The 24559-nt window shown below is 44.9% G+C and overlaps 1 long non-coding RNA gene across 1 annotated transcript in view; it reads right to left on the reverse strand.

The window, feature by feature from the left end:
- Positions 1–1250: 1250 nt before the first annotated feature.
- The window catches only part of LOC122937807, a 42319-nt gene continuing 19010 nt past the window's right edge, over positions 1251–24559 (reverse strand). The window contains exon 3 of the long non-coding RNA XR_006389923.1: positions 1251–1634. This is a non-coding gene — a long non-coding RNA (uncharacterized LOC122937807). The remainder of the gene's footprint in view (positions 1635–24559) is intronic.

Genomic DNA, 24559 nt, shown 5'->3' on the forward strand with positions numbered 1-24559 from the left:
AATGATCATAGGGCCTCTCTGTGGACTTCTAATGCTGTTTCCACCCTCCCCACTTCATGACTGGGCCACTATTTTGCCTTTCGGCCTGGCTGACATGTGTCACGAATCTGGTGTGGGTGGGAAACTCCACATCGAGCACAGGAGGAAAGGGGACAGGAACTAGGCCTGGAAACTAGGGTAAAGGAGAAGGACACTTCCTAGAACAACTCTAATCCAAGTCCGGACTACCTATCAGTATGACCCGACCTTGATGGTAGGAAAGTTCTTACACAGGAACTTAGAGCCCTAACACACCCTGTAGGGCCCTGGTATGGTGACAGGAATCAAGACAACCTATTCATCCACCAGAAGGATGAACAGGAGTCTCCCTCAGGCCTAGATACAAAAGTCAGGGAAATATAACAAACAAAATTCAAATAGGGAAGATGACACTTCACCCAGAGTCCAGAAACTGAAGCTATAAATCGCACCCCCAGAAGGGGTAAGTAGTAATAAATAGGGAAAGTTAAATGACCAAACCAACAACTCCTGCAAGAGATGTGGTCAATACCAAAACAACACAAATGACACAGACACAAATGATTTGGTAGCCAAAAGCAAGAGTGGGTACAAAACTCAGAAGACATGCAAATATTCCATTCTTGGGTCATTTCTGCTTTGGATCCACTCCTGTTATTTTGGCATTAGTAATACTGATGGATGACTGACCAAATGATGACCGAGTGAAGGTGGATGCTCAACAGACAGGATCTGTTTTTTGGGGTTTGTTGTTCTGACAGATCAGAGGAAGGGCAAAATAATCAATGACGTCAACACTGCTGACACCCTCTCCACTCTGTCAGGGGCTCTACTTGTATAAGTGTTTAATTGAACAGGTTCTGTAGACATCTATGTGGAATCAACAGACCAGGGTGTAAAAAGAGTGCACTTCTTCTTGGCGCTAACATCGACCTGTAAGGCTGAGTTCATACTTGAGTTATTTGGTCACTTTTGGCCACGTGACTGCCCAAATAAGTGAAGTGTGCCGTGATTCTAAGAGCGAAGCCTGTCATCTGCATGTCATACGGACTCACAGTATTATTTCACTACCACAGCAGACTCCCTATGCGTGTTACTGCAAGGCACAGTGTTCTACACCACTATAAAGGCTCTCTGAAGCCAGGAAATAGCAGTTTTTTAATGTGATTTGTCGCGAATAAATTCAGATCTAACCAAATTTTTTTCTGAAAATTTGGCGAACCGGCCGAATTAAATATTAGACAAATTTGCTCATCTCTATACATGACAATCTCTTTCTAACAAAGCTAAAAAGCAGTCCTGTACCCCCCATAGAACTAAGGATCTCAGTTTTCATTGCTCCAGTTGCTCTGCTAGATTCTCTCCAGGCTGGCAGCTCAGGGGGCGTGTCCTTTCTCAGGAGGCATGTTCTTTCTGCTGCAGCTCTTTCCCTGTAACTGTATTCAGATCCATGTGGTGTTTTACACAATGTACAACATTTTTCATGGAATAACTCCTTTAAGGTTATTGTGAGGGGCTTTTATCACTGCTGTCCAAGCTTTATTTGTTTTAATTAATGTCCATGGGTCAGGATGAAGTTGAACACTGTATGATGTGGATCATGGAGGCAGTGTACTCTAGCATACAGGGAAGAAAAGGGAAGAAAATAATTAAAGATTACTTTTTCAGCCAAAGTAGATATATAAATAGTCACACTTTAAATATGTTATTCAGTAACAATAATTAAGCACAGATTTTCATCATAAAATTAAAGTATATATCTAGTGCTAAACACCTCAAAACTAAAGTAACATTGCAGACCCTTCAATGGCATATGGACTCCATCCGATCAGAAAGTGATGTCATATCCCACTGATATGCCATGACTTTCTTTGATAAGAACATTTACTGATGATTCGAGGAATTGCAAACTTTTCACTTATCTTGCCATTTTTTAAAACTAGCATGAAAAAGTGGGTGGTGCATAGCAGGAGGGCGTGTCCTGGTGTGTCCTCCCATGGCCCATCAAACTTACTAGAATTTACTCCACAAACTGGTGAAAATTACAGTTCAACTCTCTAGCAGCTCACAGCACAGATTTTATCTCTAGTGCATGGACTGCCAGAAGATGAGACTTTATTGAGTGTAAATTTGGCACATCTTACTCTAGTGGTCTTTTTACTAAGACTGGGAAATGAAGCACTGATCTTAGTAAATCAGCCCTACTGTGTTTATTATTGGGGGACCCTTCTGATATAAGGGACTGTCCAGGTGCACTGTCTATACTGTTGGAGACAAGAGGCTGGATAGTGTTTTATAGTGCTCTAGATCACAATTTTGTCTGTTGATACTTAACCCCATTCTCCTGTTGTGCACCCGCAAACCAACATTGGAGTACACTGAGAAGACTGCCGAGAGTGCGCACATAATGGAGAAGACAAAGGGGGAAGTCATTGCAATGTATTCCAGCACAGGTTTAAGAGCACAGGGCAGGTGAATGAGTATCAACATACAGATTGTCAATCTAGAGTCAGGGGTAGCAGGTGACAGATCCCCTTTGAAGGAGTTCTCTGGGAATTATTTAAAATGGCCACCAGCAACCCATCCTAGAATGTGAGCAGGACTGGTTGCCTACATTTGCAGATCTGCCTATGGGGGGGGGGGGGGGCCTCACTATTCATTACTCTGCTCTATAATAGATGGTAATGATGTGATCCTGCCTACCATTTGTCATTATGGCTGAGCAGCCTGACAGCAGCGCTCACCAATGTGTAGTATATGCAAGTGCAATCGTGTATTGTGATGTCCCATCCCTTTACCTCTCCTAGGCAGCTCTGCAAGTGGAGGCAAACAGTTCTGCTTACATTCTAGGACAGGTTGCTGATGGCCAGATTAAATCGTCCTCTAAGAGCACCTTTAAAGTTTTAAAGTGGTATAATGGTGGGAATGATTCAATAATTGTGATAGATGGAAAAAGTACCACTATGGGTATTAGTCCTGCAAAAATTGTATGCTTAGATCAAGATCTTGCATAAGAATTTCTGACACTAAGAGTTGTGTATATCCAAACCTACACTATAAAGACACTTGGAGAGAGAAGCAAGTTTTAAAGGTTAAATGCAAGCACAGAATCTTGGCAGCTTCATCTTGAAACAATAAGGCTCTCATCAAGCCTTTCAAATCAGTTAAACATCCATATATCACATGCTGAAAACTAAAAGTGTTCCAGACACCGCAAGAGACTATGTGACACACCCTTCCAATATAAAATGTAGAATTGTCTTCTAAATGCCTATTCACTTTTCATTTGTTTTGGCCAAGATTTCCTTTTCTCTATTCCCAGATGAATCATAATTGCCATGTATTACCCTTGGAGGCTCTAAGTTATCTTTTTCTTTCAGTAGTAAATTCCATGGGATGTCAATAAAATACATATCCACATTTATGTTTATTGGGATTATGCCAGCGTTTTTTCAGTATATCTTTATTTTATGAAACAGCAATAACAAAAAGAGCAAATGTTCCAGAAGATGTCTTGGAAATGGCAGGAAATAAACAGTGTTTAAAACACATTATTAAAATGATAGATTTCTACTAATCTTATTAGTTATACAACTTCAAATACAAGTTATAAAAGTGTTCTGGGATATGAGAAATGTAGTGGCATTCAAAACAAAAAGTCTACTATAATACCAGTTTTAAATGGATTGTCCGGGCTCTAGATATTGATGACATATCCTTTGTATGTTGGGAGTCTGCCCCCCACCAATCTGATTTAGATAGCCTATCCAAAGGATAGGTCATTAATATCAGGAGCCTGGACAACCCCTTGAATTAAACTTCCCTTGTATAGGGATATTTTCATTTGGAAATACCGGATCATCATAAGAAAGCACTGTGCATCGGTTCCCGTAAAAATACTTTTTGTGGGACCTCATGGTATGCAAATGATATAACGCTGTAGATTCCCAAAATATTTTAGATTCACCCCCATGGAGTAATGGGTTTGACTACTCGTTAACCCAATTTCTAATATCTAAATCAGCCCCACTACCAACAGATGATACAGAAGAAGACAGGACAGCCACAAACCAATGGGTGAAATCTAGGTAAGCCAAGGTAATGAGATACAGTGGTAGTGTGCATTATGAAGAAGTGCAAGTTGAAGCTTATGGTATTCCTATGCAAAATCTGTAACAGAACTAGAGTTGAGCGTACACCTGGATGTTCGAGTTCGACGGGTTCGGCTGAACTACACAAAAAAGTTTGAGTTCAGGACCCGAACTTGACCCAAACTTGACCCCAAACTTTTGAGCACAAAAATGGCTCTAAAAAAATCATGGAAAGGGCTAAAGGGCTGCAAATGGCAGCAAAATGTGGTTAAGAGCATGGAAAGTGCTCTGCAAACAAATGTGGATAGATAAATGACTTAAAATAACATAAAATATGTAAAAATAAAAAATAATAATCTTGATCTAGGAGGAGGAGGTCCATATGGAGTAGGAGCTTGAGGAGGTGGTGGATGTGGCGGTGGAGGAGGAAGAGGTAGCCAACACTGGTTTTTGGTTTTAAATTATAATTTTTTTGTTTAAGTTAGGGTAGACCCCAAAACATTGAGAAATATAACCTGTGATAACTCTCTCCAGCCGTGCTAAACAAACGTTCAGACAATACACTGGCTGCGGGGCAGGCCAGCACCACCAAGGCGTAAACAGCGAGCTCAGCCAATTTGGACACCCAGAAGTTGAAGGGGGCAGACCCATCAGTCAGTACGTGTAGGCGTGTGCACACATACCATGTTGCACGTCCCCGTGACGTACACAATCCAAATAGATATCTTCTTTATCAACCTTCGATGTTCTTTTCTGCACCTACCATGGTGATCACGGGTAGCAGGGTAGCAGGGAATCAGGGTTCCAGGCCAGAGAGGTAGCGTGAGAAAGGGATAACACATCCAAGGGAGGTCAATGGCTGAAATGTGATCAAGCGGAAATGTGGGACAAGTTGTTAAAGCGGAAGGATCGAATGAAAGGAGGGGGTGCGCGTCAATTAAAGACGAAGTTTAGAAATTTAAGTCCCTGTCACCTATGCAGAGCAGGGGTTTTTCATCAGCAAAAATGGGTTAATGTCACCTACTAATGGAACAGACGATTTTTTAAAATTTCGGTCCCTGTCAACTATGCAGAGCAGGGATTTATTCACGGCAAAACTGGGTTCATGTCACCCACCAATTGAACAGACGATTTTACAAAAATTAGTTCCCTGTCACCTATGCAGAGCAGGGGGTTTGTATATGGAAAAAATTGTAAAATGTCACCTGAGAAAGTAATAGATGATTTTTTTAAATTTAGGTCCCTGTCACCTATTCAGAGCAGGGGTTTAATCACGGCAAAAATGGTAAAATGTCACCCAAGAATGTAATAGACACTTTTGCACCCTGCTCCCTCTTTCGCTGTGCCAGTGCCTTCTGTGTGACCACCGCCTCTTCCTCTGAACTAGACAGGTCACTCGCATGACCTTCATTCCATGTGGGGTCTAGTGCCTCATCATCCTCCACATCATCTTCTGCCCATTCTTTACCCCTGCCCTCCTTGTTGGTCTGCAGACTGCAGAAAGCCGCAGCAGTTGGCACCTATGTTTTGTCATCATCAGAGATGTGCTGCGGTGGTCTTGAAACATAAGTGGTTGGGCATCAGTGCACTCAATCTCTTCCACTTCTGGTGCAGGGCTATGTGGATGGCCCACGGAAACCCTGCCAGCAGAGTCATCAAAAAGCATAACAGACCGCTGCAGGACTTGGGGCTCAGACTGCTTGTCTGATTTGCAAGAGGGCGAGTTGAAAGACAGATGTCCATGGGCTGTAGGTGCCAACTCTGATCTTTGAGCAGGGGACTGGGTGGGAGACAATGGGAAGGAACTGTAGGCACTGTCAGCCCCCCAATCTACAATAGTCTAAACTTGTTTTGGCCTTAACATTCGTACTGTCCAAAATGCAGTGTAGGCCGCAAATGTACTTTCTAGCGCAAACGATGAGCATTTGTCACCCAACAATGTAACAGACAAATTAGTGAAATGTATTTCCTTGTCCACTATGTAGAGCAGGGGTATTTCACAGCCAAATATTGGTGAATTTCACCCAACAATTTAACAGACAAATTAGTGAAAGGTATTTCCGTGTCCACTAGGTAGAGCAGGGGTATATCACAGCCAAATATTGGTGAATGTCACCCAACAATGTAACAGACAAATTAGTGAAATGTATTTCCCTTTCCACTTTGTAGAGCAGGGGTATATCGCAACCAAAAATTTTGGATATGTCACCCAACAATGTAACAGACGAATTAGTGAAATGTATTTTCCTGTCCACTAGGTAGAGCAGGGGCATATAACAGCCGAAAATTGGTGAATTTCACTTGACAATTTAACAGACAAATTAGTGAAATGTATTTCCCTGTCCATTAGGAAGAGCAGGGGTATATCACAGCCAAAAAATTGTGAATTTCACCCAACAATGTAACAGACAAATTAGTGAAATGTATTTCCCTGTCCACAATGTAGAGCAGGGGTATTGTCACGGATGTAGTAGGGGAGAACACCAAAAGACAACAAGAAGAAAGGGAAAAGACACTAGGCCTCACCGCTAGGGAAGGAAAAGAGTCACCACCTATAAAACCCTGCTCCTGGCCCTAACTCCTATCCATATGGGCACCTCTCGATGGTAGAGATGCCCATACACAGGAACCTAGAAAAACCTGGTGGCCCTCGGATGCCCTAAAGGTAATGACAGGGTAGAGACAACCCTCTCCTTCCCTGGTAAAGGAACCAGCGTCTCGCTGAGGCCTAGTAAACAACAAAAGGGGGGAAAATACAAAACACAACAAGCGAAATCCTTAACTTCTGAGGATGATGTATGAACAGGACTTCAACAAGAACCACACTCCAGCTCTTTCAAAACCAAATGAAGCTATCCAGAGCAAGGAGTGATGGGTAAAGTCAGACTAAATAGGGGGAGGTAAAGGTCACATGATCCACACCTGAACAGGAGGTGTGGACATACAAGCAACACACAGACAAAGTGAAACCAAAAGAGTCTGTCAGATCACTAATGTGCATAATAATCTTTCAGACCTTCTAAAACCTGTCACCAGTGTGACAGGTATATCAAAGCCAAAAATTGGTGAATTTCACCCAACAATGTAACAGACAACTTAGTGAAATGTATTTCCCTGTCCACTAGGTAGAGCAGGGGTATATCACAGCCAAAAATTGCTGAATGTCACCCAACAATGTAACAGACAACTTAGTGAAATGTATTTCCCTGTCCACTAAGTAGAGCAGGGGTATATCACAGCCAAAAATTGCTGAATGTCACCCAACAATGTAACAGACAAATTAGTGAAATGTATTTCCCTTTCCACTAGGTAGAGCAGGGGTATATCACAGCAAATAATTGGTGAATTTCACCCGACAATGTAACAGATAAATTAATGAAATGTATTTCCCTGTCCACTAGGTAGAGCAGGGGTATATGACAGCAAAAAATTGGTGAATTTCACCTGACAATGTAACAGACAAATTAGTGAAATGTATTTCCCTGTCCACAATGTAGAGCAGGGGTATATCACAGGCAAAAATGTGGGAATGTCACCCAACTATGTAACAGACGAATTTATGAAATGACTTAAAATAAAAAAAAATACGTAAAAATTAAAAATAATAATCTTGATCTGAGGTAGAGGTCCATGTGGAGTAGGTGGTTGAGGAGGCTGTGGACGTAGCGGTGTAGGTGGAAGCGGCGGTCGAGGAGGAGGAGGTAGCCAACACTGGTTTTTTGTTTTAATTTTTATTTATTTTTGCTTAAATTAGGGTACACCCCAAAAGAGTGGGAAATATCAGAAATACAACAATGAGCAATTGCGCTGGAGTATAATAATGGCTGGGTAAGGCAGGTATACATGTCAGTTCTGCACAAGGTACAGACAAGTCCCGTGGGTTCCATGCCTGGTTCATTTTAATGAACATGAGCTTGTCCACATTGGCTGTGGACAAACGTTATCTGTGATAACGCCCCCTGCTGTGCTAAACAAATGTTCAGACAATACACTGGCTGCAGGGCAGGCCAGCACCTTCAAGACATAAGGGGCAAGCTCAGGTCATGTGCCCAATTTGGAGACCCAGAAGTTTAAGGGGGCAGACCTATCATTCAGTAAGTGTAGGCGTCTGCACACATACTGCTCCACCATGTTGCTGAAATGCTGCCTCCTGGTTAGACGTTCCATATCAGCTGGTGGTGCTGGTTGTTGTGGCGTGCTGACAAAGCTTTTCCACATTTCGGCCATGTTATCCCTGCCTTCTGAGGTGCTGGCAGTGCCCCAGCTGTGTTGGCGACCTCTTCCTCCTCCTCTGCAGTCACCTTGTGCTTCCACTGTGCCCCCGCTGTCAGGTGGGAATGCCACCAGCAGCGCGTCTACCAGCGTGCGCTTGTACTCGCGCATCTTACAATCACGCTCCAGTGACGGAAATAAGGACGGTACGTTGTCCTTGTAACGGGGATCCAGCAGCGTGGCCACCCAGCAATCAGCACAAGTTAGAATGTGGCCAACTCGGCAGTCTTTGCGGAGACACTGGAGCATGTAATCGCTCTGGCTCATGTGTGCCAGGCTGCCAAGAGGCAATGACAAGCTGTCCTCTGTGGGAGCTGCATCATCTGTGACCTCTGTATCCCTCCAGCCACACACCAGTGATGGCCATGAGCTGGTTTGGGTGCCACCCTGCTGTGAACACGGTTCCTCCTCCTCCATCTCCTCCTCCTCATCCTCCAACTCGTAATCCTCCAGAACTGTGCCCTTGCTGGAAAATTGTGTACCTGGCGTTTGTGGGTGCAGGATCCCACGCTCAGAGTCACTTGTGAATAACTGGCCTGAAATCCTTGGAAATGATCCCTCTTCCTCCTCCTCCTGTGCCACATCTTCTTCCATCATCGTCCAAAGCATTTTTTCAAGGAGGCATAGAAGTAGGATAGTAACACTGAGAGCGGCGTCATCGGCACTGGCCATTTTGGTGGAGTACTCGAAACAGCGCAACAAGGCACACAGGTCTCACATGGAGGCCCACTCATTGGTGGTGAAGTGGTGCTCTTCCACAGAGCGACTCACCCGTGCGTGCTGCAGCTGAAACTCCACTATCACCTGCTGCTGCTCGCACAGTCTGGCCAGCATGTGCAAGGTGGAGTTCCACCTTGTGGGCACGTCGCATATGAGGCGGTGAGCGGGAAGGCTGAAGTTATGCTGCAGCGCTGACAGGCAAGCAGCAGCAGGGTGAGAACACCGAAAGAGCGCACAGACAGCACGCACTTTCTGCAGCAGCTCTGACATATCGGGGTAATTTTTAAGGAACCTCTGCACCAACAAATTCAGCACATGCCCAGGCAAGGGATGTGCGTCAAAACGGCTTGACCCAGGGCTGCTATGAGATTTTGCACACCACCAGGCCGGGCTTAAGGCTCACTGGCACCAACCAATCATCGGTCTGTTGTTCAAGGCCCGTCCACAGCTCCTGCGCGATGTGGTGTTTGTTCCGCAAACAGATACATTTTAAAACTGCCTGCTGTCGTTTACCCCTGGCTGTGCTGAAGTTGGTGGTGAAGGTGTTACGCTGACCGGATGAGGAGGCGGTAGAGGATGAGGAAGCGGAGTAGGAGGAGGAAGCAACAGGAGGCAAAGAGAAGCGCCCTGCAATCCTCAGTGGTGGAAGGACATGCGCCAATCTGCTATCTGCCTTAGGCCCAGCCGCCACTGCATTTACCCAGTGTGCTGTAATGGAGATATAACGTCCCTGACCGTGCTTACTGGTCCACGTATCCGAAGTTAGGTGGACCTTGAAACAGATGGCGTTGCACAGTGCACACCAGATTTTGTCCTCCACTTGGTTGTGCAGAGAAGAGATGGCTCGCCTGGAAAAGTAGTGGCGGCTGGGCACGACGTACTGTGGGACAGTTACCGCCATAAGGCTTTTAAAACTCTCTGTCTCTACCAGACAGAATGACAGCATTTCAAAGGCCAGTAATTTTGAAATGCTGGCATTCAGGGCCAGGGATCGCAGGTAGGTAGGGGGGTACTTCCTTTTTCGCTCCAGTGTTTGGGAGATAGCTGAACGCTTCCATGGGACATTGTGAAGATTCTTGGTGACCCAGGTGGTGGCAGGTGCAACTGTCACTCCAGAGGTGGATGAAGAGGCCGAGACTGCAGCAGAAGAGAAAGCAGGAGGAGCCAGAGACCTTTCTTTGTTTTTGTGGTGTCTACTCCACTGCAGCTTGTACTTTGCACTTAGATGCCTGGTCATGCAGGTTGTGCTCAGGTTTAGAACGTTTATGCCTCGCTTCAGGCTCTGATTACACAGCGTGCAAACCACTCGTGTCTTGGCGTCAGCACATTGTCTAAAGAACTGTCACGCCAGGGAACTCATTGGAGCTGGCTTTGGTGTGCTCGGTTCCTTGGTGTGGTGGGCAATAGCAGGCGTACTGTCTAGGGAACGGCTGCTCCGCTTTTGCACCCTGGTCCCTCTTCTGCTGTGCTGGGGGCTCTGTGCGACCCCCGCCTCTTCCTCCGAACTAGACAGGTCACTCGCATTACCTTGATTCCATGTGGGGTCGAGGACCTCACCGTCCTCCACATCATCTTCCACCCAGTCTTCACCCCTGCCCTCCTATTCGGTCTGCACACTGCAGAAAGCCACAGCAGTTGGCACCTGTGTTTCGTCATCATCCGAGATGTGATGCGGTGGTCCTCCCATATACTCATCTTGAACATAAGTGGTTGGGCATCAGTGCACTCAATCTCTTCCACTTCTGGGGCAGGGCTATATGGATGGCCCTGGGAACCCCTGCTAGCAGAGTCATCAAAAAGCAAAAGAGACTGCTCCATGGCTTGGGGCGCAGACTGCTTGGCTGATTTTCAAGGGGGTGAGGTGAAAGACTGATGACCATGGGCTGCAGGTGCCAACTCTAATCTTTCAGCAGGAGACTGGGTGGGAGACAGTGTGAAGGAACTGGAGGCAATGTCAGCCACCCAATCTACTATCGCCTGTACTTGTTCTGGCCTCACCATTCGTAGAGCCGCATTCAGCCCTACCAAATAACGCTGAAGGTTCTGTCGCCTACTCGCACCTAAGGAAGGTGTTTCACTTGTGCGTGTAGCTGACACGTCCTCTCCCTGCAACAGGAGCTCCACCAACAGCACCACGACCGGGGCCACGTCCCTTATTTGACGCTCTTATTATTATTTGCGTTCACCCACCAAACTAACAAATGATTTATGTCAGGTGACAATGTAGCCGCCAATAGTCAACAATGAAGTTCACTGAGAGTAAGGCAGTGCCGGTGTCATAAAGAGGAAACATTTCTTGAGGTCACACAACAGTGTGACAGGCGAAATTTATACAATTACTTCACGGTCACAAATTTTTTCAATTTGTCAACCAACAATGTAACTGCAGTATTGACTGGTTGCATTTGACTGTGACAAATACAGCAAAGGCACCAAATGTATTATCTTGCCCAAAATGGGTGCTTTTTAAATCCCAGAATAAAACAACAGTATTTAACGCTAGTATTGGACTGTCAGAAGTGCAGCAAAGGCCGCAAATGTATTATCTTGCCCAAAATGTTTGTGTTTTTTAATACCAGAATATAACAGCAGTATCTAACCTTGTATTTGACTGTCACAAATTCAGCAAAAGACCCAAAATGTATTATCTTGCAAAAGAATTGTGTTTTTTTAAACCCAGAATATAACCGCAGTATTTAAAGTTTGTATTTGACTGTCACAAATTGAACAAAGGCCACAGATGTACTGTCTTGCACAAGATTTATGTTTTTTTTAATACCAGAATATAACAGCAGTATCTAACGCTTGTATTGGACTGTCAGAAATGCAGCAAAGGCCTGAGATGTAGGGTCTTGCCCAAAATGGGTGTTTTATTAATACCAGAATATAACAGCAGTACTTAAACTTTGTATTTGACTGTCACAAATGCAACAAAGGCCCAAAATGTATTATCTTACCCAAAATGGGTGTTTTTTTAATGTCAGAATATAACTGCAGTATCTAACGCTCGTATTGGACTGTCAGAAATGCAGCACGGGCAGTAAATTTATTATCTTGCCCAAAATGGGTGTTTTTTTAATACCAGAATATAACAGCAGTATCTAACGCTTGTATTTGACTGTGACAAATGCAGCAAAGGCCTCAGATGTAGGGTCTTGCAAAAAAATGGGTGTTTATTTAACCCCATAGGGACCCATTACGTACCGGTACAGCATGGATCTCGGTACGTCATGGATCTCGGTACGTCATGTGTTGTTCCGATCACCGCCGCCTGGCGGGCGGTGATTGGAACACGGTGCCTGCTCAAATCATTGAGCAGGCACCACGGCTAAATGCGCGGGGGGAGTCCCGTGACCCCCCGTGTCGGCGATCGCCGCAAACCGCAGGTCAATTCAGACCTGCGGTTTGCGGCTTTTTATTGTGCGGGCGGCGTGCCATCGGGTCCCCATGGGGCTGTTGGGGGGACCCGATGGCATGGAAGGCAGCGTGATCCCTTCCTGAGGCATCTGCGCTGCCTTCCAGTGAAGAGCCTATGAGATCCAGCCCCCTGGATCTCACAAGCCCAGGAAGCTGTATGAGTAATACAGACTGTATTACTCATACAGCCAATGCATTCCAATACAGAAGTATTGGAATCAGTGGCGGATTACAATAGGGACGTTCGGGTCGGCAGCCCCGGGCCCAGCACCGCTGGGGGGCCCAACGCTGACCCAAACGCCCACATACTGCTGCGGGGCACGGGAGCGCATAGCTCCCTGTCCCGTCGCCATTCAGCGCATAGGCCTCAGGCCTTGTAGGCCTGAGGCCTATGCGGTAGTGAAATCCCGGCGCAGGCGTGCGTGATGACGTCATCGCGCGCCTGTGCCGGGACGCAGCACTGTGACGCGCCTGACTCATCCCGCCCGCCTTCCTCTGCGAGCAAGCGCCTGGCCCTGGACATAGGTGAGTATTTATTTTTTCATTTTTTGTTCATTTTTTATTTTTTTATTTCATTTGCCTACTTGGGGGGGACACAGGAGGACCTATTAGGGAAGATAAATCGATTACATGGGGGGGAATGTGGGGGCTGTATGGGGCAAAATTATTATGGGAGGGAATACTATGTGGGGGCAAATTACTAGATGGGGCAGTGTGGGGGCAAATTATTATGAGGGAATACTATGTGGGGGCAAATTACTATGTGGGGGCAAATTATTATGAGAGGGACTACTATGTGGGGGCAAATTACTAGATGGGGCAGTGTGGGGGAAACTATTGTGTGGGGGCAAATTGCTGTGTGGGGGAAAATTATTATGGGAGGGACTACTATGTGGGGGCAAATTTCTATCTGGGGGCAGTGTGGGGGAAACTATTGTGTGGGGGTAATTGCTATGTGGGGACTATGTGGGGGCAATTTACTATGTGGGGGAAACTATTGTGTGGGGGAAATTGCCATGTGGGGACAGTGTGGGGTAATTTCTATGTGGGGACAGTGTGGGGTAATTTCTATGTGGGGACAGTGTGGGGTAATTGCTATGTGGGGACAGTGTGGGGTAATTGCTATGTGGGGGCAAATTACTATGTGGGGGCAAATTACTATGTGGGGGCAGTGTGGGGAAAACTATTGTGTGAGGGCAAATTACTATGTGGGGGCAGTGTGGTGGAAATTACTATGTGGGGGCAGTGTGGAGGAAATTACTATGTGGGGGCAGTGTGGGGCAAATTACTGTGTGGGGGCAAACTACTATATGGGGGCAGTGTGGGGCAAATTACTGTGTGGGGGCAAACTACTATATGGGGGCAGTGTGGGGCAAATTACTGTGTGGGGGCAAACTACTATATGGGGGCAGTTTGGGGGAAATTACTGTGTGGGGGCAATTTACTATGGGGGGATTACTATGTGGGGGCAGTGTGGTTGAAATTACTATATGGGGGTGTTGCTATTGGGGAGGCACTGTAGGGGCAATTCTATTATTTCTGGGGACACTATACAGGGATTATTGCCTGGAGCACAATAGAGGGTGGTATTATTACTAGGGGTCTCTAGGGGACATTTATAGCTGCTGTGGACACTATAGGAACATTTGGGGTAATTTATCAAACTGGTGTAATGCAGAACTGGCTTAGTTGCCCATAGCAGCCAATCAGATTCCACCTTTCATATTTCACAGCTATTTTGGAAATCCAGTTCTACTTTACACCAGTTTGATAAATTACCCCAATTATATATCAGGGTCACTATTTTTTCAGCAGTATAGTTCCTGGGGCATTGGGGAGCACAACGGCCACAGTATTGGGGGTGGCAGGATGACACTGTGGGGACACCAGGATGAGGTTGATGGAAAAATTGAGAAATCTAACGTGTCTGTGTTACAAACTGTAATTAGACGAGATGCGGCTAAAAGAATTTGCCATGGTGGTCTCGGTCAAATGGAGGAGAAGAGGAAATAGAAGGTCTACATGACAGGAGATGTCACTGGATGTAACAGGTATGTGGTGCTGTATTCTCCTCCATGTCTTTTTTATTACAATTATATGTATTTTAAATTTGACGACCAAATTTTTCAGTTTAGGACCCAATTTGGGGTATTTTTTTTTTGTCTGAAGATGTCATATGGCCTAAGAAGAGACTGTGGCGCTCATAAAGCACCGAAGCCTCTTCATACAAAAAAAAAAAAACTAAACTAAAATGGAGGGGGGGGGGGCCAAGTTGGGTAGACAGCCCCGGGCCTATCATGCACTTAATCCGCCCCTGATTGGAATGCATTGTAAAGGATTAGACCCCCAAAAGTTCAAGAACCAAAGTGGGACAAAAAATAAAGTGAAAATAAAGTTGAAAAATAAAGTTTTCCCCCCCAAAAATTAAAAGTTTAAAGTAAAAATAAACAAAAACGTAATTTTTCCAAAATAAAGTTAAAAAAAAAATGGTAAAAAATAGGGGGGGGAGTATACATATTAGGTATCGCCGCGTCCGTATCGACCGGCTCTATAAACATATCACATGACCTAACCCCTCAGATGAACACTGTAAAAAATAAAAATAAAAACTGTGCTAAATAAACAATTTTTTTGTCACCTTACATCACAAAAAGTACAACAGCAAGCGATCAAAAAGGAGTTTGCCCACCAAAATAGTACCAATCTAACCGTCACCTCATCCCGCAAAAAATGAGCCCCTACCTGAGACAATCGCCCAAAAACTGAAAAAATTATGGCTCTGAGAATATGGAGACACTAAAACATGATTTTTTTTTTGTTTCAAAAATGATATTATTGTGTAAAACTTACATAAATAAAAAAAATTATACATATTAGGTATCGCCGCGTCCGTATCAACCGGCTCTATAAAAATATCACATGACCTAACACCTCAGATGAACACCGTAAAAAATGTAAAATAAAAACAGTGCTAAATAAACCATATTTTGTCACCTTACATCACAAAAAGTGTAATAGCAAGCGATCAAAAAGTCACACGCACCCCAAAATAGTGCCAATAAAACCGTCATCTCATCCCACAAAAATCATACCCTACCCAAGGTAATCACCCAAAAACTGAAAAAATTATGGCTCCCAGACTATGGAAACACTAAAACATGTTTTTTTTGCTTCAAAAATGAAATCATTGTGTAAAACTTACATAAATAAAAAAAAAAAGTATACATATTAGGTATCGCCGCATCCATGACAACCTGGTCTATAAAAATATCACATGATCTAACCTGTCAAATGAATGTTGTAAATAACAAAAAAATAAAAACGGTGCCAAACAGCTATTTCTTGTTATCTTGCCTGACAGAAAGTGTACTATAGAGCAACCAAAAATCATATGTACCCTAAACTAGTACCAACAATACTGCCACCCTATCCCGTAGTTTCTAAAATGGGGCCTTTTTTGGGAGTTTCTACTCTAGGGGTGCGTCAGGGGGGCTTCAAATGGGACATGGTGTAAAAAAAAAACAGTCCAGCAAAATCTGCCTTCCAAAAACCGTATGGCATTCCTTTCCTTCTGCGCCCTGCCGTGTGCCCGTACAGCTGTTTACGACCACATATGGGGTGTTTCTGTAAACTACAGAATCAGGGCCATAAATATTGAGTTTTGTTTGGCTGTTAACCCTTGCTTTGTTACTGGGAGAAATGGATTAAAATCGAAAATTTGCCCAAAAATTTAAATTCTGAAATTTCATCTTTATTTGCCAATAACTCTTGTGGAACACCTAAAGGGTTAACGACGTTTGTAAAATCTGTTTTGAATACCTTGAGGGGTCTCGTTTCTTATATGGGGTCACTTTATAGAGTTTCTACTCTAGGGTTGCATCAGGGGGGCTTCAAATGGGACATGGTGTCAAAAAAAACAGTTCAGCAAAATCTGCCTTCCAAAAACCGTATGGCATTCCTTTCCTTCTACGCCCTGCCGTGTGCCAGTACAGCAGTTTACGACCACATATGGGGTGTTTCTATAAACTACAGAATCAGGGCCATAAATATTGAGTTTTGTTTGGCTGTTAACCCTTGCTTTGTAAAAGTAAAATAAAATATTAAAATGGAAAATCTGCCAAAAAACATGGTGTAAAAAAAAACAGTCCAGAAAAATCATCCTTCCAAAAACCGTATGGCATTCCTTTTCATTTTTTATAAATGCAGTATTTGAAGCTTGTATTTCACTGTGACAAATGCAGCAAAGGCCCCAGATGTAGGGTCTTGCAAAAACATTGGTGTTTTATTAAACCCAGAATATAACTGCAGTATATAAAGTTTGTATTTGACTGTCACAAATGCAGCAAAGGACCTAAAATGTATGATCTTGCAAAAAAATTGTTTTTTTTTAAACCTAGAATATAATTGCATTATTTAAATCTTGTATTTCACTGTTACAAATGTAGCAAAGTCACCAGATGTAGGGTCTTGCAAAAAAATGGGTGTTTTTTTTTAACCCAGAATCTAATTGCAGTATTTAAAGCTTGTATTTCACTGTGACAAATGCAGTAAAGGCCCCAGATGTCGGATCTTGCAAAACATTGGTGTTTTTTTAAACCCAGAATATAACTGCAATATTTAAAGTTTGTATTTGACTGTCACAAATGCAACAAAGACTGCAAATGTATTATCTTGCCCAAAATGGGTGTTTTTTTTTTTATACCAGAATTTAACATCAGTATCTAATGCTTTTATTAGACTGTGAAAAATGCAGCAAAGGACCCAAAATGTATTATCTTGCAATAAATGGATGTTTTTTTAAACCCAGAATATAACTGCAGTATCTAAATTTTGTGTTTGACTGTCACAAATGCAGCAAAGGCCCCAAAGGTAGTGTCTTGCAAAAAAATGGGTGTTTTTTTAAACCCAGAATATAATTGCAGTATTTAAAGTTTGTATTTGACTGTCAAAAATCCAGCAAAGGACCCAAATTGTTTTATCTTAGAAAAAATGGGTGTTTTTTTAAACCCAGAATATAATTGCATTATTTAAAGCTTGTATTTCACTGTTACAAATGCAGCAAAGTCCCCAGATGTAGGGTCTTGCAAAAACTGGTGTTTTTTTAAACCAAGAATATAACTGCAGTATTTAAAGGGATTCTGTCACCAGTTTTTACCCCGTCCAGATAAAAATATGGTTATGTTCAGGGAGCTTCAGTGATTCCTAATGTGGTCTTATAACTGAAATCTGTAAGCTCATTTTGCCTAAAAAACGATATTACTTACCTGTCATTCATAAAAATAAGGTGCCCAAGGGGATGTAAATGGCTCCAAGCTGCCGCCCGCACCCGCCGCCGTTCGTGCCCTGCTCCTATTTTCCTGACATCAGCGCCGCCTCAGAATCCTGTGTGACGCCTCCGGCTCTCCCTCCCTCCCCCCTTCTTCTGCTCTAACATCTTGCGCGTGCGCACAGGCCTCTGTCTGATGCGCACTTCTCCGTTCGGCTTCATGGAGCGAGTGTGCAGGTCATCAGGAGGTTGAGCGAAGTGCCAGGCGCATGCGCACTTCGCTCCATGAAGCCGAACGGAGAAGTCCGCATGGGCGCATCAGGCAGAGGCCTGTGCCCAGGCGCGAGATGTTAGAGAAGAAGGAGGGGGAGTGAGGGATAGCCGGAGGCGTCACACAGGATTCTGAGGCGGCGCTGATGTCAGGAAAGGAGGAGCAGGGCACGAACGGCGGCGGGTGCGGGTGGCAGCTTGGAGCCATTTACATCCCCTTGGGCACCTTATTTTTATGAATAACAGGTAAGTAATATAGTTTTTTAGGCAAAATGAGCTTACAGATTTCAGTTATAAGACCACATTAGGAATCACTAAAGCTCCCTGAACATAACAGAATCCCTTTAAAGCTTGTATTTCACTGTGACAAATGCAGCAAAGGCCCCAGATGTAGGGTCTTGCAAAAAAATGGGTGTTTTTTTTAAACCCAGAATATAACTGCAGTATTTAAAGTTTGTATTTGACTGTCACAAATTCAGCAATGGACCCAAATTGTTTTATCTTAGAATAAATGTTTTTTTTTTTTTAAACCCAGAATATAATTGCATTATTTAAAGCTTGTATTTCACTGTTAAAAATGCAGCAAAGTCCCCAGGTGTAGGGTCTTGCAAAAAATTGGTGTTTTTTTAAACCCATAATACAATTACAGTATTTAAAGCTTGTATTTCACTTTGACAAATGCAGCAAAGGCCCCAGATGTAGGGTCCTGCAAAAAATTGGTGTTTTTTTTAAACCCAGAATTAAACTGCAGTATTTAAAGCTTGTACTTCACCGTGACAAATGCAGCAAAGGCCCCAGATGTAGGGTCTTGCATAAAATGGGTGTTTTTTTAAACCCAGAATATAACTGCAGTATTTAAAGTTTGTATTTGACTGTCACAAATGCAACAAAGGCCACAATTGTATTATCTTGCCCAAAATGGGTGTTTTTTTAAATACCAGAATATAACAGCAGTATCTAACGCTTGTATTGGGCTGTGACAAATGCAGCAAAGGACCCAAAATGTATTATCTTGCAATAAATGGGTGTTTTTTTAAACCCAGAATATAACTGCTGTATTTAAAGTTTGTATTTGACTGTCACAAATTCTGAAAAGCCCCCAAATGTAGTGTCTTGCAAAAAAATGTTTTTTTTTTAAAATCCAGAATATAATTGCATTATTTAAAGCATGTATTTCACTGTTACAAATGCAGCAAAGGCCCCAGATGGAGGGTCTTTAAAAAAATTGGTGTTTTTTTAAACCCAGAATATAACAGCAGTATTTAAAGTTTGTATTTGACTGTCACAATTTGTGACAGTCAAATACAAACTGAATTTCATCAAAGGACCCAAAATGTATTATCTTACAAAAAATGTTTTTGTTTTTTTTAAACCCTGAATATAATTGCAGGATTTAAAGTTTGTATTTGACTGTCACAAATTCTGAAAAGCCCCCAAATGTAGTGTCTTGCAAAAAATTGTTTTTTTTTTTAAATCCAGAATATAATTGCATTATTTAAAGCATGTACGGTATTTCACTGTTACAAATGCAGCAAAGGCCCCAGATGTAGGGTCTTGCAAAAAATGGGTGTTTTTTTAAACCCAGAATATAATTGTAGTATTTAAAGTTTGTTAAGTTTGTATTTGACTGTCACAAATTCAGCAAAGGACCCAAAATGTATTATCTTGCAAAAAATTTGTTTTTTAAACCCTAAATATAACTGCAGTATTTAAACCTTGCATTTGACACCTACCTAACTAACAGATGGATAAAAGTTCTTTTTCTGTGTCACTGGGCTCAGTGCAGGGTAAAAAATCGCACTGCACCCAAAATCGCAGATTTAACAAGCACTTCTGATAACAGATTCCTTCCTATTCTCTCCCTCACAGCAGCAGCATCTTATTCCTACACTAGTAAGAGCAGAGTGACGTGCAGTGCTACGTGACTCCAGCTTATATAGAGGCTGGTTCACATGCTGCACTGGCCAATCACAGCCATGCCATTAGTAGACATGGCTGTGATGACTTCTAAGGGCACACAAGTTAAACGCTTGCTGATTGGCTGCTCTGCAGCCTTTCAAAAAGCGCCATTAACTCACCGAACTCAAACCCGAACTTTTACTGAAAAGTTCGGGTTCGGGTCCGGGTTCCAAAAATCATAAAGTTCGGGTTCGCTCAACCCTAAACAGGACCCTATGCTTTTCAAGTGTCATTTATGTTACTGGGGTCAGCTTTTGGGGAAGTGGGGCAACTGCTATGTCTTCATCCACAATAGATGCTCCCTTGGTTGAACAAGCAGGGAAATAGAGAAAAAAGCAGATGGAAAAAATAAAGCAGAGTACCAGTTAATATAGTCAAAAATGATGTGAACAGAGCCTAAGCATGTGGGTTTCCATATTCTAATATGAATACTAGTCCATGTGTACATTATTAACCTTCATTCGCCACATTTGCTGATATTATATAATTGGTATCTATTACTTTAACCTAATCCACAAACTAAATAACTCAAGTTGTTAAAGTGGTATTAACAGCAAGGAAATCCGTGCGGTCAATCCGCATCAATTGGTGAGGATTCACATGCGGATTTGCGTGCGGATTTTACGCATGCGGATTTTACTCTCCCCATTGAAGTGAATAAAGAAAATCAGGTCAGAAAAAATAAAATAAATTGACATGCTGCCGATTTTCAAATCCTCACCATAGGTCAAAATCCATGCAGAAAAAATCTGCATAATGTGCATGAGAATGTCAAATTCTCATAGCATACAATGTACATGATCCATGGTGCGGATTTTCCGCACGCAAATCCGCACGCAATTCTGATAGTGTCTATTTGCCCTTAAAGGGCAAATTCTCTGACAGATTAGCAGGAACGAAAGTTTATACAAATGCACATTCCTGGCAATCTGTGTCATGGAACCATGAACCAGACGTACAACAAGAGATAAGTGGAAATAAGAAGGCTTTATTGAAAATCAAGCTGTAAGGCAAAAGTCCAAACGGATGGCTAAACCGAAGCAGGGTCTTGCGAAGCCAGAGGTCAGGAACCAGAAGGGTAGTCAGACGAAGCCTGGATCAGGAACCAGCAGGGTAGTCAGACGAAGCCTGGATCAGGAACCAGCAGGGTAGTCAGACGAAGCCAGGATCAGGAACCAGAAGCAGCAGCAGTCTTAGAAGCATGTGAACACAGGAGGACCAAGCAAGGAACTGAAGCCACAGACCTCCTATATATATGAGCTAGGCATCCAGCTCTTCCCAGTGGGAAGGAGAAGCCGCAGGGTGGGAGGCTACAAGAAACCCAGAAACCAAGATGGCCGCCAGCACATGTCAAACGAAGGAGAACAGCAAGAAGGTAAGACCATGACAGTACCTCCCCCTCAAGGGCCCCTCCTCCGCGGAGTAAAGAACAGGGAAGCGTGCGTGGAAGGCTCGGAGCAAGGCAGGAGCATGGACATCTGCGGAGGGAACCCAGGAACGCTCCTCTGGACCATAACCACGCCAATGGACCAAAAACTGCACCCGACCGCGGACCAGGCGTGAGTCCAGGATATTGCTCACCTCATACTCCTCACGATTGCCCACTTGGACCGGACGAGGCCGAGGAACCAAGGAAGTGAAACGATTACACACCAGTGGCTTCAACAGGGAGACATGAAACACGTTGGAGATCCGCATGCCAGGAGGAAGCGCAAGGGCATAGGCTACCGGGTTTACCCTGCGAAGCACTCAGAAGGGACCAACAAAGCGAGGCGCCAGCTTGGGAGTGGGCACTCGAAGGTTGAGGTTGCGGGTGGACAACCATACGCGGTCTCCGACCTGGTAGGAAGGAGCGGGCGCTCGTCTGCGATCAGCCTGGAGTCTCTGGCACTGCGCAGAGACCTCCGGATCTGTACCCAAGAAGCACGTAGGACGGAAAGGTGATCCTCCACAGCCGGAATATCCTGGGGAGAGAATACCTCCGGTAACACGGCAGGTTGGAACCCATAATTGGCCATGAAGGGAGACGTCCCAGAGGAAGAGTTCACCGCCGTGTTCCTGGCAAACTCAGCCCAAGGCAGGAGGTCAACCCAATTGTCTTGGTGATCGGAGACATAGCAACGAAGGAATTGCTCCAACGCCTGATTGGATCGTTCTGCGGCCCCATTGGACTGAGGGTGGTAGGCCGAGGAGAAAGAGAGATGAATCCCCAACTGGGAGCAAAAGGCGCGCCAGAACCTGGACACAAACTGACTCCCCCGATCCGAAACAATCTCCTTGGGCAAACCGTGCAACCGGAAGACCTCCCTGGCAAAAATCGAGGCCAACTCTTGTGCAGAGGGTAACTTCTTGAGGAACACAGTGGCACATTTTGGAAAACCGATCCACAATCATGAGAATGACCGTATGGCCTCGGGATGCAGGGAGGTCCACAATGAAATCCATCCCCAGGTGTGACCATGGACGCTCCCCGGTGGCTATGGGTTGCAAAAGGCCCAACGGAAGGTGCCGAGGGGACTTACTCTGGGCACAAACGGAGCATGCCGCTACATATGCGGCGATGTCGGAACGTAGAGAAGGCCACCAGAACAGACGTGAAACAGCCCAGGACAGCTGATTCTTTCCAGGATGCCCCGCGGCCTTGGAGTTATGGTAGGTTCGCAACAACCGAGTGCGCAACTCCTCAGGCACAAAACATCTGCCGTTGGGTCTCCCAGAGGGAGCACCAGATTGAGCCGCCAAAATCTGCTCACCCAGGGGAGAGGTCAGGCTGGTGCGAATGGCGGCCAGGATATGATTCGGAGGTATGACCGAAGTCGGAATCGACTCCTCCCCGGACAGCTCGGAGTACTGCCGTGATAAGGCATCCGCTCTGATGTTCTTGGAACCGGGTAGGTAGGAGACCACGAAATTAAAACGTGACAAGAACAGAGCCCATCTGGCCTGACGTGGTGTCAATCTCTTGGCCTCAGAGAGGTAGGTCAGATTCTTGTGGTCCGTCAGGATGAGAACCGGAACCACCGAGCCCTCGAGCAAGTGCCTCCATTCTTTAAGGGCCTGCACGATGGCCAATAACTCCCTGTCACCAATCTGATAGTTGCACTCCGCGGAAGACAGTTTCCGGGAGTAAAACCCACAAGGAAGCAGAGGACCCTCTGGTGTTCTACGCTGAGACAGAAGGGCGCCTACTCCCGTCTCAGACGCGTCCACCTCGAGGACAAAAGGCAACCCAGGGTTGGGATGTGACAGAATCGGAGCCGACACGAAGGCGGACTTTAGAACCTCAAAAGCTCGGATGGCCTCGAGCGGCCAGACCTGGGGATTACTGCCCTTCCTGGTCAGATCCGTGAGGGGCTTGGCTAGCATGGAAAAGTCCCTGATGAACTTCCGATAATAATTGGCGAAGCCCAAAAAGCGCTGCAGGGCACGAAGACCACTGGGCTGGGGCCACTGTAAGACAGCCGAAACCTTCTCAGGATCCATGGAGAACCCCTCAGCGGAAATGATGTAACCTAAGAAGGTTACCTGGGATCGGTGAAATTCGCATTTCTCAAGCTTACCGAACAGCTTGTTCTCTCGTAACCGTTGCAACACTCGTCTGACATCCAGAATGTGGGCCTCCATGGATTCAGAATATACCAAGATGTCATCCAAATAGACCACCACACACTGCTGCAACAGGTCACGGAAAACATCGTTGATGAATTCCTGGAAGACTGCGGGCGCATTGCACAACCCAAAGGGCATAACCAAGGATTCATAATGACCGGTCCTGGTGTTAAACGCGGTCTTCCACTCATCGCCCGCCTTGATCCTTACCAGGTTATATGCCGCCCTCAGGTCGAAGTTTGGTAAAGACCGTGGCCCCTTTGAGGCGATCGAACAGCTCGGAAATCAAGGGTATCGGGTAAGCGTTCTTGATCGTGATGCGATTGAGACCCCTGTAATCGATGCAAGGCCTCAACTCACCGCCCTTCTTTTTCACAAAGAAAAATCCAGCCCCTGCCGGGGACGAGGATTTGCGAATGTGTCCGTGTGAAAGCGCCTCCCTCACGTACTCCTCCATGGCCTCATTCTCCGCTACCGACAGTGGATAGACTTTGCCACGAGGAGGAACGGCACCAGATTGTAACTCTATGGCACAATCGTATGGGCGGTGCGGAGGTAGGGCAACCGCACGCACCTTATCGAATACATCCCGGTACTCCTTGTATTCAGGAGGCAACAGAGAGTCCAAGGAAGTACACAGCAACTTGACAGGCCCATGGATGCAACTAGCCCCACACTGCGGTGACCACGAGAGGATCTCGGCCGATCTCCAATCGAAAGTCGGATTATGCTTCTGGAGCCAGGGGTACCCCAAGACCACCGAGTAGTGTGGAGACGAAATAACCTGGAGACAGACCGACTCTCTGTGAACGGCACCAATGGCCATCCCCACTGGAAGGGTCTCCTGAGTCACGTGTGGCGGCAGAAGGGGTCTGCCGTCTATCGCCTCAAGACCCAGTGGGGAACCTCGAGGCTGCAGAGGAATGGAATTGGCGGC

The sequence above is a fragment of the Bufo gargarizans genome, chromosome 5, assembly GCF_014858855.1.
Source record: "Bufo gargarizans isolate SCDJY-AF-19 chromosome 5, ASM1485885v1, whole genome shotgun sequence".
NCBI classification, from domain to species: domain Eukaryota; kingdom Metazoa; phylum Chordata; class Amphibia; order Anura; family Bufonidae; genus Bufo; species Bufo gargarizans.